Below are 12093 nucleotides of genomic sequence, written 5' to 3'. Positions count from 1 at the left end.
ACCATATAATCAGTGGCTTACCACGTGTATCCTCCCAGAGATCAAAATCTGGCTAGGAGTCCAAAATCAAGGTATCAGCAGGGCCATGCTGGCTCCGAGGGTAGGGGACAATCCTTCTTTACCTCTTTACAGCTTATGGTGGTGGTTGTCAATCCTCAGCTTTTTTTATGCCATAGTGGATCATGAATGTCCCCCAAAGGCTCATGTGGTGAATGCTTGGCCCTCCAGCTGTACTGCGACTGGGAGGTGGTGGAACCTTTAGCAGGTGAAGCCTAGTGGAAGGAATTTAGGTCATTAGAGAGCCCCTGAGGGGGATATTGGAATCTCATTCCTTTCCTGTTTTCACCTCCCAGCCACCATGAAGTGAGCAGCTTCCGCCATCATGTACTTCCAACATGATGACTATGCTGCCACAGGCCTAGGGCAACAGAGCCAGGAGGCCATGGACTTAAACCTCTGAAACTGTGAGCCCCAAATGAACCTTTTCCTTTATGAAGTTGATTTTCTCAAGTATTGTGTTACAGTAACAGAAAGCTGACTTGTCTTGTAGCTTCATCACTCAAATTCTGCCTCTGTCATCATGTGGCTGTCTCCCTGTGTGTGTCTGTGTCTCTGACATGAATTTTCCTCTTTTATAAAGACACTAGCCATTGGATTTGGGGGTCACCCTAAATCTAAATGGCCTCATTTTGACTAGCCACATCTGCAAATTCCCTATTTCCAATAGGAGTACATTCTGAGGTTCTGGGTAGACATGAATTTTAGGGGGACACTCCTTACCCCACAACAGATCCTAAGGGCGAAGGAGTAACCCTTCCAAGGTCATAGAGTAAAAGGAATGACTGGAATTCAAATCCAGGCTGCTCTGCTCCAAGCATATGCTCTGGTTTACCATTCTTCACTGCCTCTCAGTTGTCTCCATTTGTGAAATCAAATCAGAATTTTACTACTTTCAATTCGCTGTTCACGGCAGTCTAATAGCATTTCAGGAACCGGGGCCTGGAAATCTCATTTCTGGAGGTCCAGGCCCTCCAGGTTCAATGTTTTTCACACTCTTCTCTAAATTCTTGGACTTGGTCTTCTAAAGCCAAATCACTGGCTTAGTGGTCTTCTTTCCATGAGGTTCTCCAGTTGCTTTCCTGGGGAAGGGATCTGATGTCCTTCAACTTCAAGGGCCTGCTATCTTTTGTTACACTCTTCAATATGAGTGGTGACTTATTATCAAATTCCAACAGTGAAGCTTGACAGATGCTCAAAAGACTCAGTTAGAAAACACTGGAAAAAAAAAAAAAAGTAAAATATCCAACCAACACTACCCCACCTCTGCTATGGGCCAATTCATTATTCTTTACATTGTCCTGAAACCCCAAGTTTCATTCATTTTCTGGATTGCTTTCATCCACTTTGCCTGTCAACTTCTCTCTCTCTCTCTCTCTCTCTCTCTCTCTCTCTCTGTGTGTGTGTGTGTGTGTGTGTGTATACCTTCCCAAAGAAAAATTCTGTACAACCCAGCAGAACATAATTTTCTTCTAACATCATGAGGAAAATTTTCTCCTAATTTTAATAGTTTCCCAGTGTTTACTGCTAGTCTCTTTGCCAGCTAAAGTAAACCAGCAACTGTTCTAGGCAGTACACCTACTTGTTGGTCCCAGGCATCCAGGCACAATTTCTCTGAGGCCTTTGCTTTACCTTTTCCTTCTGCCTGGAACTCTCCTCCCTGTGAATTTTTATGGCTCATTCCTTCACCTCCTTCAGGTCTCTGCTCCCATGTCACCTTTGCAGAGAATCTCTTCTGACCATTGTGTAAAGAAAGCACATCCCCAGGGTCCACTGTCAGCCTTGATCCCTGCAGTCTTCCACTCCACACCACCTGAGCAACTGTGTGTAGACTGGGATTTAGTCTGTTTCCTTAACTGCAATGCCAGCTTCGTGACAGCTGGACTTTTTCATCTGTTTGGTTCCCCCGCTGTATCCCCAACTGGCTAAGAGTAGTAGCTGGCACATGCTCAGTTTTCAGTAAATATTTGTGTAGATAAATGATCTCTAAAATTTAAGCAATAAGAATCAATATTTAAATTACTCTCTCTTTGTCTTTTCTTCCAAGAGGAGTGAAGGATGTGCTTTGGCATCATGCCATTAACTTTCCTTATCAACATGGTCTTCGAGGTCTCACTGGAGAGTCACTCAGCCAAGGAAGAAACTTTGACCGACAGTCACAGCAAGGCTTCTCGACTTTTGGAGGGCATGGACCCCCTCAGAGCCTGATGCAAACTGTGAAATTTCTTTGCAGAAAAGTGTGCACATTTGGAACATTCTGCATTGGATGGGGGATCAGGGATAGTGAACATCCTCTCTCTCTATCCTCCTTCCACCTGCCTTCCTGGTTCTAAGGTGCCTGCCTAAATAGTTATCGAATGAATAAAGAACCTATATTATCAATTCTCAGCAACATACCAAACCTAAGCCTACCTTAACAACGTACCACAAATATGATGGCTTAAAATATAGAGATTTATTCTTTGACAATTCTGTAGGCCAGACATCTAAAGTCAATCCCTCCGGCTAAAATCAAGGTGTCCACAGGGAAGGGCTCTCTCTCGAAGCTCTTGGGGAGAAGCTCGCCTTGCCTTTTCCTGCCACCAGGGGCTCCTGGCATATTCCTGGACTTGTGGCCACATCACTCCTGGAGGGGTGGAAAGATGTGATGCCTTTCCTCCCCACCATCTGGGTCACAGTCAATGTTCCTATAAAAAAGACAGGTTAACAAGAGAAAAGAGAGTAACCAATTTATTTCATAATGGTTCTATAGGACATGGGAGCCTTTGGGATGAAGACCCAGGGATAGTGTCTGATGCTCAGGTTCAAAGACAGCTGTTGATGGGACAAAAAGGGTGCGATCTGACCGTCATGAGCTGAGAGGAGAAACCTGGCGATGTCGTCCATGCAGATTCTCCATGGTAGTTCCTCTTCCTCCCTAGTGCTGAGCACGGTCCCTGTAGAATGAAGGTCTCTGACCTTCTATCAGACAAGAGAGTTCAGAGGATGTCTTTATAGTCAGCGGCCAGACAGAAGGGCACGGGGAGGGGCAAAGTTTAGAGCAATAATTTGACTGGTTTGGCTGGCTGCAGGGAGAAGGCGTTCTAGTTTCTATGGCTCACCTTGGAGAAGAATAATTCTAATTTTTGTGACTTGATTTGATGGAAAAATGAGTGATGAGAGGCAGGAGGGCAGGAGAAGGTCAGAGAGAACTTGGTTCTGAAGCTGCTTTTGAGGCCGTTCCAATGTCCTTCAGTTCAAAGTGCACAGGGTACCAAAGCACCATACTTCAGGGTATAGTTTCCTGAGCCCTGACACTCCAATCTCTGCTTTACGGTCATGCTGCCTTATCTTTGGTGACAGTCCAGGCTTCCCCTGACTCCCTGTCTTAGCAATAAATGTGGCTGCATGTAAAGCTCACCTTGAAAATCTGAATGATAATCTCCCCACCTCAAGATTCTTTACCGCATCCACAAAATCCTTTTGGTTTTTTGAGCTATAAAAGATAACAGGTTCCAGGGATTAGGACCTAATATCTTTGGGAGCCATTCGTTCAGACTGCTGCACCAAATACAGAGGAACATTGCCATAAGTGAACACACTCACGGAGGTATTTGGAGATTTTCACTGTTTTGAGTCTGGGAGTATCCAGGATGTAAAAGGTTGCCCCATCCCATCTGGCCTGCCGTCCACCCCATCCCCTCACCCCCTCTCCCTCAGGCTTTGTTTAGACTTTACAGGATGAATTCAGGTTGCCTGAGAGCCAAGCATAAATAAGAGGTAGCAGTGAGGGTGACTATAACCCGGGTGTCCCTACTGTCAACAGGAGGGTGACAGTGAGCTGTCTCACTGCACTGATATCTGATTCCAAGGAGAGTTAAGAGAATGTAGAGCGTTCCGGCCTTCCCTGTGCCCCAAGGCAACTCTGAAGATAATCTACCTGCAGTAAACTCTGCTGTTGTTGAAGAGGAGAAAGAGGATCTAAGCTCATAGCTCTAAGGCAGCCCAGGAGCCGGAGCCAGTGTCCCCAGCAAACCTCTTCCCCAAGGGGAGACTGGAGTTCCATTACATGCTCTCCCACACTTGGTCTGTTAATTGAAATAACAAAGATAACATAATCAATCCAGGAAGGTCAGGAGTCCCTTTAACCTTCTTGGCAAGTTAATGTGGCCTAATATTTGTCTAAAGTCCACCTATTCTTTTAAATAACTGTATTAAGACACTTTATCCAGCAGAGTTTTGACAAGGGTCCCACATCCCTAATTCCTCTAAGCAATAAATCGGAAAACTTTTTTCCCCCTCTTCTGTCCTACAAGCAACCAACTTTTCCAGAAGGCTTGCTAGATAAATGAGAAACAAATCCTGCCCCCAAGGATCTCAGCGCCTGGAGCAGGAGAGAAACACAGTCAGTGTGTGGGATGTGACTTTTCTGGGTGCCTAGAATTCTGGTTTAAAAGCTGTCAAAAGATAAAATTCCAACAAATTTAAAGATCTTAATTGGCTTTATTTGTGATTCGAGAATCAGACAACACTTTAAATAGAAGTGTTCTGTTGGGCTGAGCAGAAGAGGTTAGTTTTACATTCAGAGAGAGCTGAAGAAAGCAGAAACAAAGAACAAAAAGCAGATTGATCATTTCAAAGTTGCTTTCCTTGTAAGGAGGGGACAGGGAGAATGCATAGGAGAAAAATAACTGATGGGTTAACAACAGGCCACTGCAGTTTACTTTTATTTTTTATTTTTTTGGTAAGGATTAAAGCAGAGGAAACTTCGTTATCATATTAACTGAAACTGGCCCGTTTGGGAAAATTGACAATTAACTCTTCTGATTTCTCAGAAGATCAGATAGCGACTTAGTTTTGGTTTGGCAATGTGGAACTTCAAGTGAGTGACTCCACTTTAATATTTGGTCTGTTCTGCAGGGGCCTGATAGAAGAACCTCACCCCAAACAAGGGCGTCCCATAAGATTTATTTAACAAAAATTAAGGCTGAAGGTAACAGGTAGTAAGTACCAAATATATAAATGAGAACCAAAGACAAGTCCCACAAGGATTTCCAGAACCACGACAGAGCCTATTCCATGACCATCCACCCCGTCTCCTCCTGCAGCACATGTAAGACAAGTCTGGAGATCTGAAGGGAGCTCATGGACGCAATGAGATGTGGTAGGCCTGGCAGAGGAAGCCTCTTCTCCCCAAGTTGCCAGGTATGAATCTCTGGAACCTGTAAATATGGAACCTTCCGAGGAAATAGGGACTTGGTAAATGTGGTTAAGTTAAGAAGTTAAGGATAGGTAGGGTATCCTGGATACTCAGGCAGACCCAATCCAAGTGTGTCCATCCTTAAGTGTGGACACCCTTTCCCTTTGTCCGAGAGGGAGTTGCGGCTATGGAAGAAAGGAAACAACAACTCAACAGGGGCAACACGGCTGGCTTGCAAGAGAGACCAGGCGGGAGGGTCCATGACCAAGAAATGCAAGGGGCTTATAGAAGTTGAAAAAGGCAACACAGGAGCTCCCTCTGGGTTCTCCAGAAGGATCGCAGCCCTGCTTGGTTTTAGCCCAGTGAGTCAGCGTCTGACTTCTGAGCTACAGAAATGAAGTGTTGCTTTAAATGAAGCCGCAAGTTTGTGTGGTTTGTTACAACAGCAATGGAAAGTGGGTTCATGGGATCTGAAGGAGAAAGTGGCACTCTGGATTTGAGGGGAGGTCTTCTACGTGAAAACGCCCCCGGAGAGGCTGTGGGAAGGACCGGGCCCTCACTCCTCCAGCAGAGGCTTGCTGAGCTGCAGAGCCTGGAAGGCCCAGCACCAGGAGCTCAAGGCCGAGCCACAAGAAAGACGCTCTCTGGAGAATCTGATGTGTTCCCGGAGTCTGGGTGACATGATCATGGAGTCTGATGTCTCCCTGTGGCCGGTGGGTGTGATGGTGGGAGGCTGGCTGGGCCTTGAACAGGGACAGGGATAGGAGGAAGAGAGAAGGTGGCCACGGAAGCAGGACCCAGAGGGCTTCCTGGAAGGAGGTGTCTTGAAAACACTCTTCCCAAGGGCTGTAGCAGGTGGAGGGCTGCAGGAGGGGAGGTGAACATGGATTCAGAGGGTGCTGCAGGCCTCGGGAGGCGTCTCAACCTGGTGCGCAGCACATGGTTGGAAAAGTCCAACATCCACAAACGAGCCCCTTATGGGGCCTGCCATGGAGATCACTGCAGAGCCAGCCCTGCGAGAGACACTTCTGCTCCCCCAGGATCCTTTCCCCTTCAAAAGTCTGGAGGAACCAGTGAGAGGGAGGCAAAGAGCCAAAGAGAAACCAGGGAAAAGGATGAGCTGGGCCATCCACCGCATCCCTGAACCACTGGCAGCCTGAGCCGGGAGGAGAGGTCCCGGAACTAGCTCTCCTACGCCACGGAGATCAGCCGCCGGAGAAGCTGGTGTGGCTGCACCTCACTCGGCATCACGGCAGATCTAGCTGGGCATCTGCAGGAGACAAGGCAGGGAGGTACACAGACTTCTATTGTCATATTTAAAAAAAAAATTAAATAAGAAAATATGCCTAGAAAATGTTACAAAATATGTGGGATGTTTCAAATCTATACATTTAGCAATTAGTAATTTCAATAAAAAAAAAAAAGATCCAATGTAATTGTGTTAGTCATTTTGTCATCAGTTTCTTATTTTAAGATAACCATGAAATTATACTGCACTATGGCCAGTGTGGTTGGGTGATGATGTAACCAAATGCAAAAGGATTCCTTCTTTGTCTTTTTTGGTGCTGGGGATCGAACCCAGGGCCTTGTGCTTACAATGCAAGCACTCTACCGACCGAGCTATCTCCCCAGGCTTCCTCCTTGATGAGTGAGAAGCCTATGAGCATGAAGAGAGGCTAAGAGAACAGAGAAAGATTTACTACCCATGACGACTAAGGAAAACACTGGAACTATCTTCAAAGTCATGTACTTCCCTAAGAAAGGAGGCATGGGGATTTTATTCCAGGAGACTCTATGTACTCATTTTAGGGATGGGCACATTCCTGAGCAAGCTCAGTTTAGGATGTACGTTTCTGAGCATGCTCAGTTCAGGGTCATAATTCAAAAGGAAAAGATGGAGGATCCATTCCTGGCATGCTCAGAGCAAGGTCATGGAACACATGAGGGAAGGTTAAAGGTGCTAGCAAGGACACTTAAACACAGCGAACACCAACACTTCTGGGCAAGCTCAGCTCAAGGTCACAAAGATGGCCGATGAAAATGTTTCTGGCTAAGCTCAGCTCAATGGCAAATGAGCCAGGTTTTCTATAGGAACCTAAAGTCAGAGTGGCTCAGTAATCTTGTAGATATGGCTGATTCATTGTAAGTTCCTCCAAAAAGTTTTAGCCTAAATAAAAGAAAGTCTCCTTTAAAGGTCCTTTAGAACTTTGCCCCAAAATGTTCTTGTGTCGCTTAGTGGTTAACAATGAGACATCCTTAAAGGAAAATAATGAAACTTCTTGCTTTTCAGTGGAGTGTATTGTCCTTCATGTGTGTGGACATCATTTTGATAACATCAGAAGTCTAAATTTGAGAACTTTTCTGAATGTGTGGCCCTCCTGCCCCCAACTCCTTACCCCTAAACAAATGGCTCTAAGGTATAGGGGAAATAAAGGAAAATGTCCCCAAACAGAAAATATCTGGAGTAGGTCTTGAGAGATGAGAACGACCTCTTCAGGTAAGAAAGGCATTTGGAGCCAGAGGACCAACCCCGCACAGAAAGACACTTCAGAGAGCCCACCATGCTCGCAGAGTAGTTGGCATGTTGACATGCTGGGGACAGCAGTAGGAGGCCACATGAAACTATGGGGCAGAAGTGACTCCAGACTGCAAAGGGCCTTGACCACCCAGCTAGGGACTTTGGCTTGAGCCTGGGGCCCACAGGGAGGCTCCAAAGCGAGATCAGAACAGCTTTAGAAGGTAACTCTGAGGGCAGTGCAGAGGCCGATGCAGGGTTGTGGGGTGGGAGTGGGGAGGGAGGGGCCTGACCTCACAGAATGTTGGTGCCTGGAGAGGAGAAGTCGGGTAGGAAGAGATTTCTGAGAGGCAACCAGTCAGATCAAGAAGGCCAGATCGTTCTAAAGACAAAGAAGGTCAGGAAGGACCCCAAGCTCCCACATAGTAGCCTGAGAAACACTACCGACCAGGACCCATGCTAAGAATCAAAATGGGCAATTTTGATTTTACATGTTTACATGTTCATACTCAGTGTGAGCTGCTGCAAAGAACATTCACCAAGGGGATTCCCAGTCCTTCCAGTGTCTTGAAATTCCACAGCCTCGGGAGGTTGTAGGAGATCAATCGTTTTCTTCTCTTTGGTCCTGGTGAGGGGTGAGAGTGGAAGGGAGACAACAAAGGAGAGAAAAGAGAGACCAGGCAGCTTTTCTTCTAAACCACTTTAAGTAAAATCAAATTTAATCTATTCTCAAAGACCACTCTGTCTTATGTCTGAGAAAAAAGTTGTGTGTGTGTGTGTGTGTGTGTGTGTGTGTGTGTACACATAATTTTTTTTTCTATATACTGTGTATCTGTGTATAATGACATAGGAAAAAACAAACTTGGTTTCTCCTACTACACTGTCACAAGACAGGACACTTGTGGTCTCAGATATGCGTGGGGTTTTCCTCCATACAGCAAGCAACTCTGAGCTAATTCTCCAGCAGACACCAATTGGATGTCTTCCAAGTCAACTCAATTCTGATATTACTTACCTGGAAGAAGCATCAGATCCCATAGGTTGAGGATTGAGTGTCACAGGGCCTCCCTCCACTTCAGACCAATCACAAGTCCCTGCATGTGAGCTAGGTTTCTGATCCACCAGTAATAAATCTGGGTTTCCGCAGCTTCTTCTTTGGGCTCAATTTAATTTGCTGGAGCAGAGCATAGAACTCAGGGAAACACTTGACTTAAATTGACTAATTTATTGTAAAGTTTATTGCAAAAGATAAGCTAAACAGCCAGATGGAAGAGATGCATAAGGCAAGGTATGGGAGAAAGGGCATTGAGCTTCTGTGCTCTCTCCTAGGCCACTGGGTTTGAGAAACTTCCATGTGTTCAGTTATCCAGAAGCCCCCAGAACTTGATCCTTTGGAGTTTTTATGGAAGCTTGATTATATGGGCATGATCAATTTCATCACTGGACTTTGGTTTATCAACTCAACTTCAGCTTCTCTCCCTTCCTGTAGGCTGGGGAATGGGACTGAAAGTTCCAACCTTGAATCATGTGGTTGGTTCCCCTGGAAACCAGCTGGTATCCTGAAGCTATCCAAGAGTCCCCAGACATTAGTCTACTCATTAGCATACAAAACCCACTTACATTACTCCAGAGAGTACAAGGATTTTAGGAGATGTACATCAGGAAGCTGGCCTAAGGCCAAATATACAGTATGTTTCATGATATCACAGAAGGTCTAAGGCCAAATATACAGTATGTTTCATGATATCACAGAATGAGCATATGTGTATATGCATGCACACATATATGCTAAAATGATTATATTCCTGGTTCTTACAAAATAGCAATAATCATGGTACCAGGCTCAAGCTATTCTACTGACCACAGTGGCTCAGAAGATGGACATGGGAGAGAGCAGCCCAACTCACTATCTGCATCTGTATTATGTAAATCTGTATATGGCCTGAAATGATGGGGTACCAACATGTTAAGGATGGTTATCTGGGGGGTAGCGTTTCAGGTGGTTTTCATTTTCTTTTTAATAATTTTATGTTCAATTAGGATTTTTTCCTAATGCACATATTTTTCTTACCAAAAAATAAATAAATAAATAAAGGAAACAGCAGGCTTACTCTTACGTTATCCATGGGAATCCCACTGGGCAACTCAGTAATACTAGAAGCTGTGAGATAAAACATTCATTTTAACCAACAATTTTATGCCCAAGAATTTGTTCTAAGGAAATACTTTCTATCCTACTATAACACAATGATCATATTCCTGAGTTTACAAAACTTTCTTTATTAGAAGAGTTGTTTCCATGATTTGTATAAAGGAGGTAGGTAGATACTAAAAAATTTCACATTTACAGTAAAAAGTTATTTTTCCTGCAGGAATTTTGATAATAATGCATATTTTAACTCTCTGTGCCTTTGTATTATTATACAACAAAGCAGTTAATCTAAATTGACCCCTCCCAAATCTGAAATCACTGAGAAAATCACAACAGAGCACAGATGATCAAAACAGCTCCATTTCAAGACCAGTGGTGCTCAAACCTGAATGCACATCAGAACCACTGAGAAGCTATGTAAAAATGCTAATGCTGAGCCCCAACCCCAGAGAGTCTGATCTAGGCAAGCTGGAGCAGGGTTGGACACCAATATTTTTAAATCATATCCCTAGACGATTCTAATGTACAACCAGAGTTGAAAACCACCAGACCATTGAAATAAATTGCCACAGAGCACATAATTCATTACTGTCTTTTAAAAAACACAGTGCCAACTGAGCAATTAGTCCTCCAGAGTCACTGTGTCCTCATGGTGCCAGCTCAACAGGTCCTCTAATTTTTATTGACATATAACACCCATCCAGAAATGTGCATATCATGTTCTCTGCAGTGCTGATAATAGCAAAAAATTAGAGACAATTTTGAAGTCCATCACTCGTGGGATGGATAGATGCACCGAACATATCCCTACAATGATTTATACATGGTAGTTAACATGAATGAACTAGATACACAACTACCTAAATAAACTTCATAAAACTTGATATTGAGTGAAGAAAGTTACCTTCAGAAAGATAAATCCAGTGTGATGCTCTTTATCTTAATATGTCAGAAAACTGAAACTGGAGGATGGAGAAAGTAAAAGAAAAAAAGTTAGATCCTACAAGAAAATTAGCGGAAAAGCACAAATAATATTTATAATAGTATTATTGGAGGAGGTGAAGAAAAGCAGTAGAAAACAAAAAGAACTGTAGTTTTATCAGTAATGTTTTATGACAAAGGAAACAAAGTAAATATGTCAAAATGTTAATGTTTCAAATAATGGATACACGGGTGTTATGTCACCCCCTGCAGCTTTCTATGATATGACTTTTTAAAATTAAATAGTTCTGCAACAGGTGGGTTGATGGATAAAATGCAAAGAACTGAGGAGTGCACTCATAGACTGGAGCACCAAGGCAAGCCCTCTATCCAGAACACAGTGCAAAATTCCAAAGGATGAAATGTGGGAGAGAAAACAGGGATACAGAAAACAGAACCAGGAGTTTGACCTCTGTCTCAGAATATAAGCAGATTGTGAATGGATAGAGAAAATATAATCAGATAAATTATGTTTTAAATTTCAAAGTTAGGAGCTGCAGTTGCAGCTCAGTGATAGAGGCATGTGTGAGGCCCTGGGTTGGATCCTCAGCACCACATAAAAATAATAAATAAAATAAAGGTATTGTGTCCATCTACAACTAAATAAAATTTTTAAAAATTACAAAGTTAAAATATGTCTCAACTATTCAGATAAAAAGGGCCCACAAAGTATTGAATGGAAAGCAGTAGGTATACTGATAAAAAAAAAATAAAGGTATAAAGAATATAAACCAGGAATAAATTGAAATTGCAGAGAAGAAAAATATCTCAATATTTAAATAAAAGTTTAACTTCGGGGGAAGAAAAATGGACATGAAACTTCTCAAGTGCAATAAATATAAATGCTGTAAGACATAGTGTCATAAAGTTCTGCAGGAAAAGAAAGATTTTTGATATGGAATTCTGTATTGAAGCAAAAGGTGATTTAAATGCAAACTAGAAATTATTTTTAGATGGACAAGAATCCAGGAAGTTATGAATCCTTTTTGAAAGATTCTCTAGAGGGTGTACTCAAGTGGTTGGAAAAACGAATTGAAGAAAGAGGAAAACAGGATGACAATGTTATGCAGAGAAACTAGTAAATCCTTACTCCAATTGACCATTGATAATATGACTGTGAAGCTAATGAACCGTTGGGGAAAAAATTCCATCTGTTAAATTCCAGATTTCAATAAAAAGTGGGAATGGGTAGAGGGAGTTGGTGCACAG

Source organism: Sciurus vulgaris (genome assembly GCF_902686455.1).
Source record: "Sciurus vulgaris genome assembly, chromosome: 2".
NCBI classification, from domain to species: domain Eukaryota; kingdom Metazoa; phylum Chordata; class Mammalia; order Rodentia; family Sciuridae; genus Sciurus; species Sciurus vulgaris.
The sequence above is the reverse complement of the archived record's forward strand: the minus strand, read 5'-3'. Positions refer to the sequence as shown.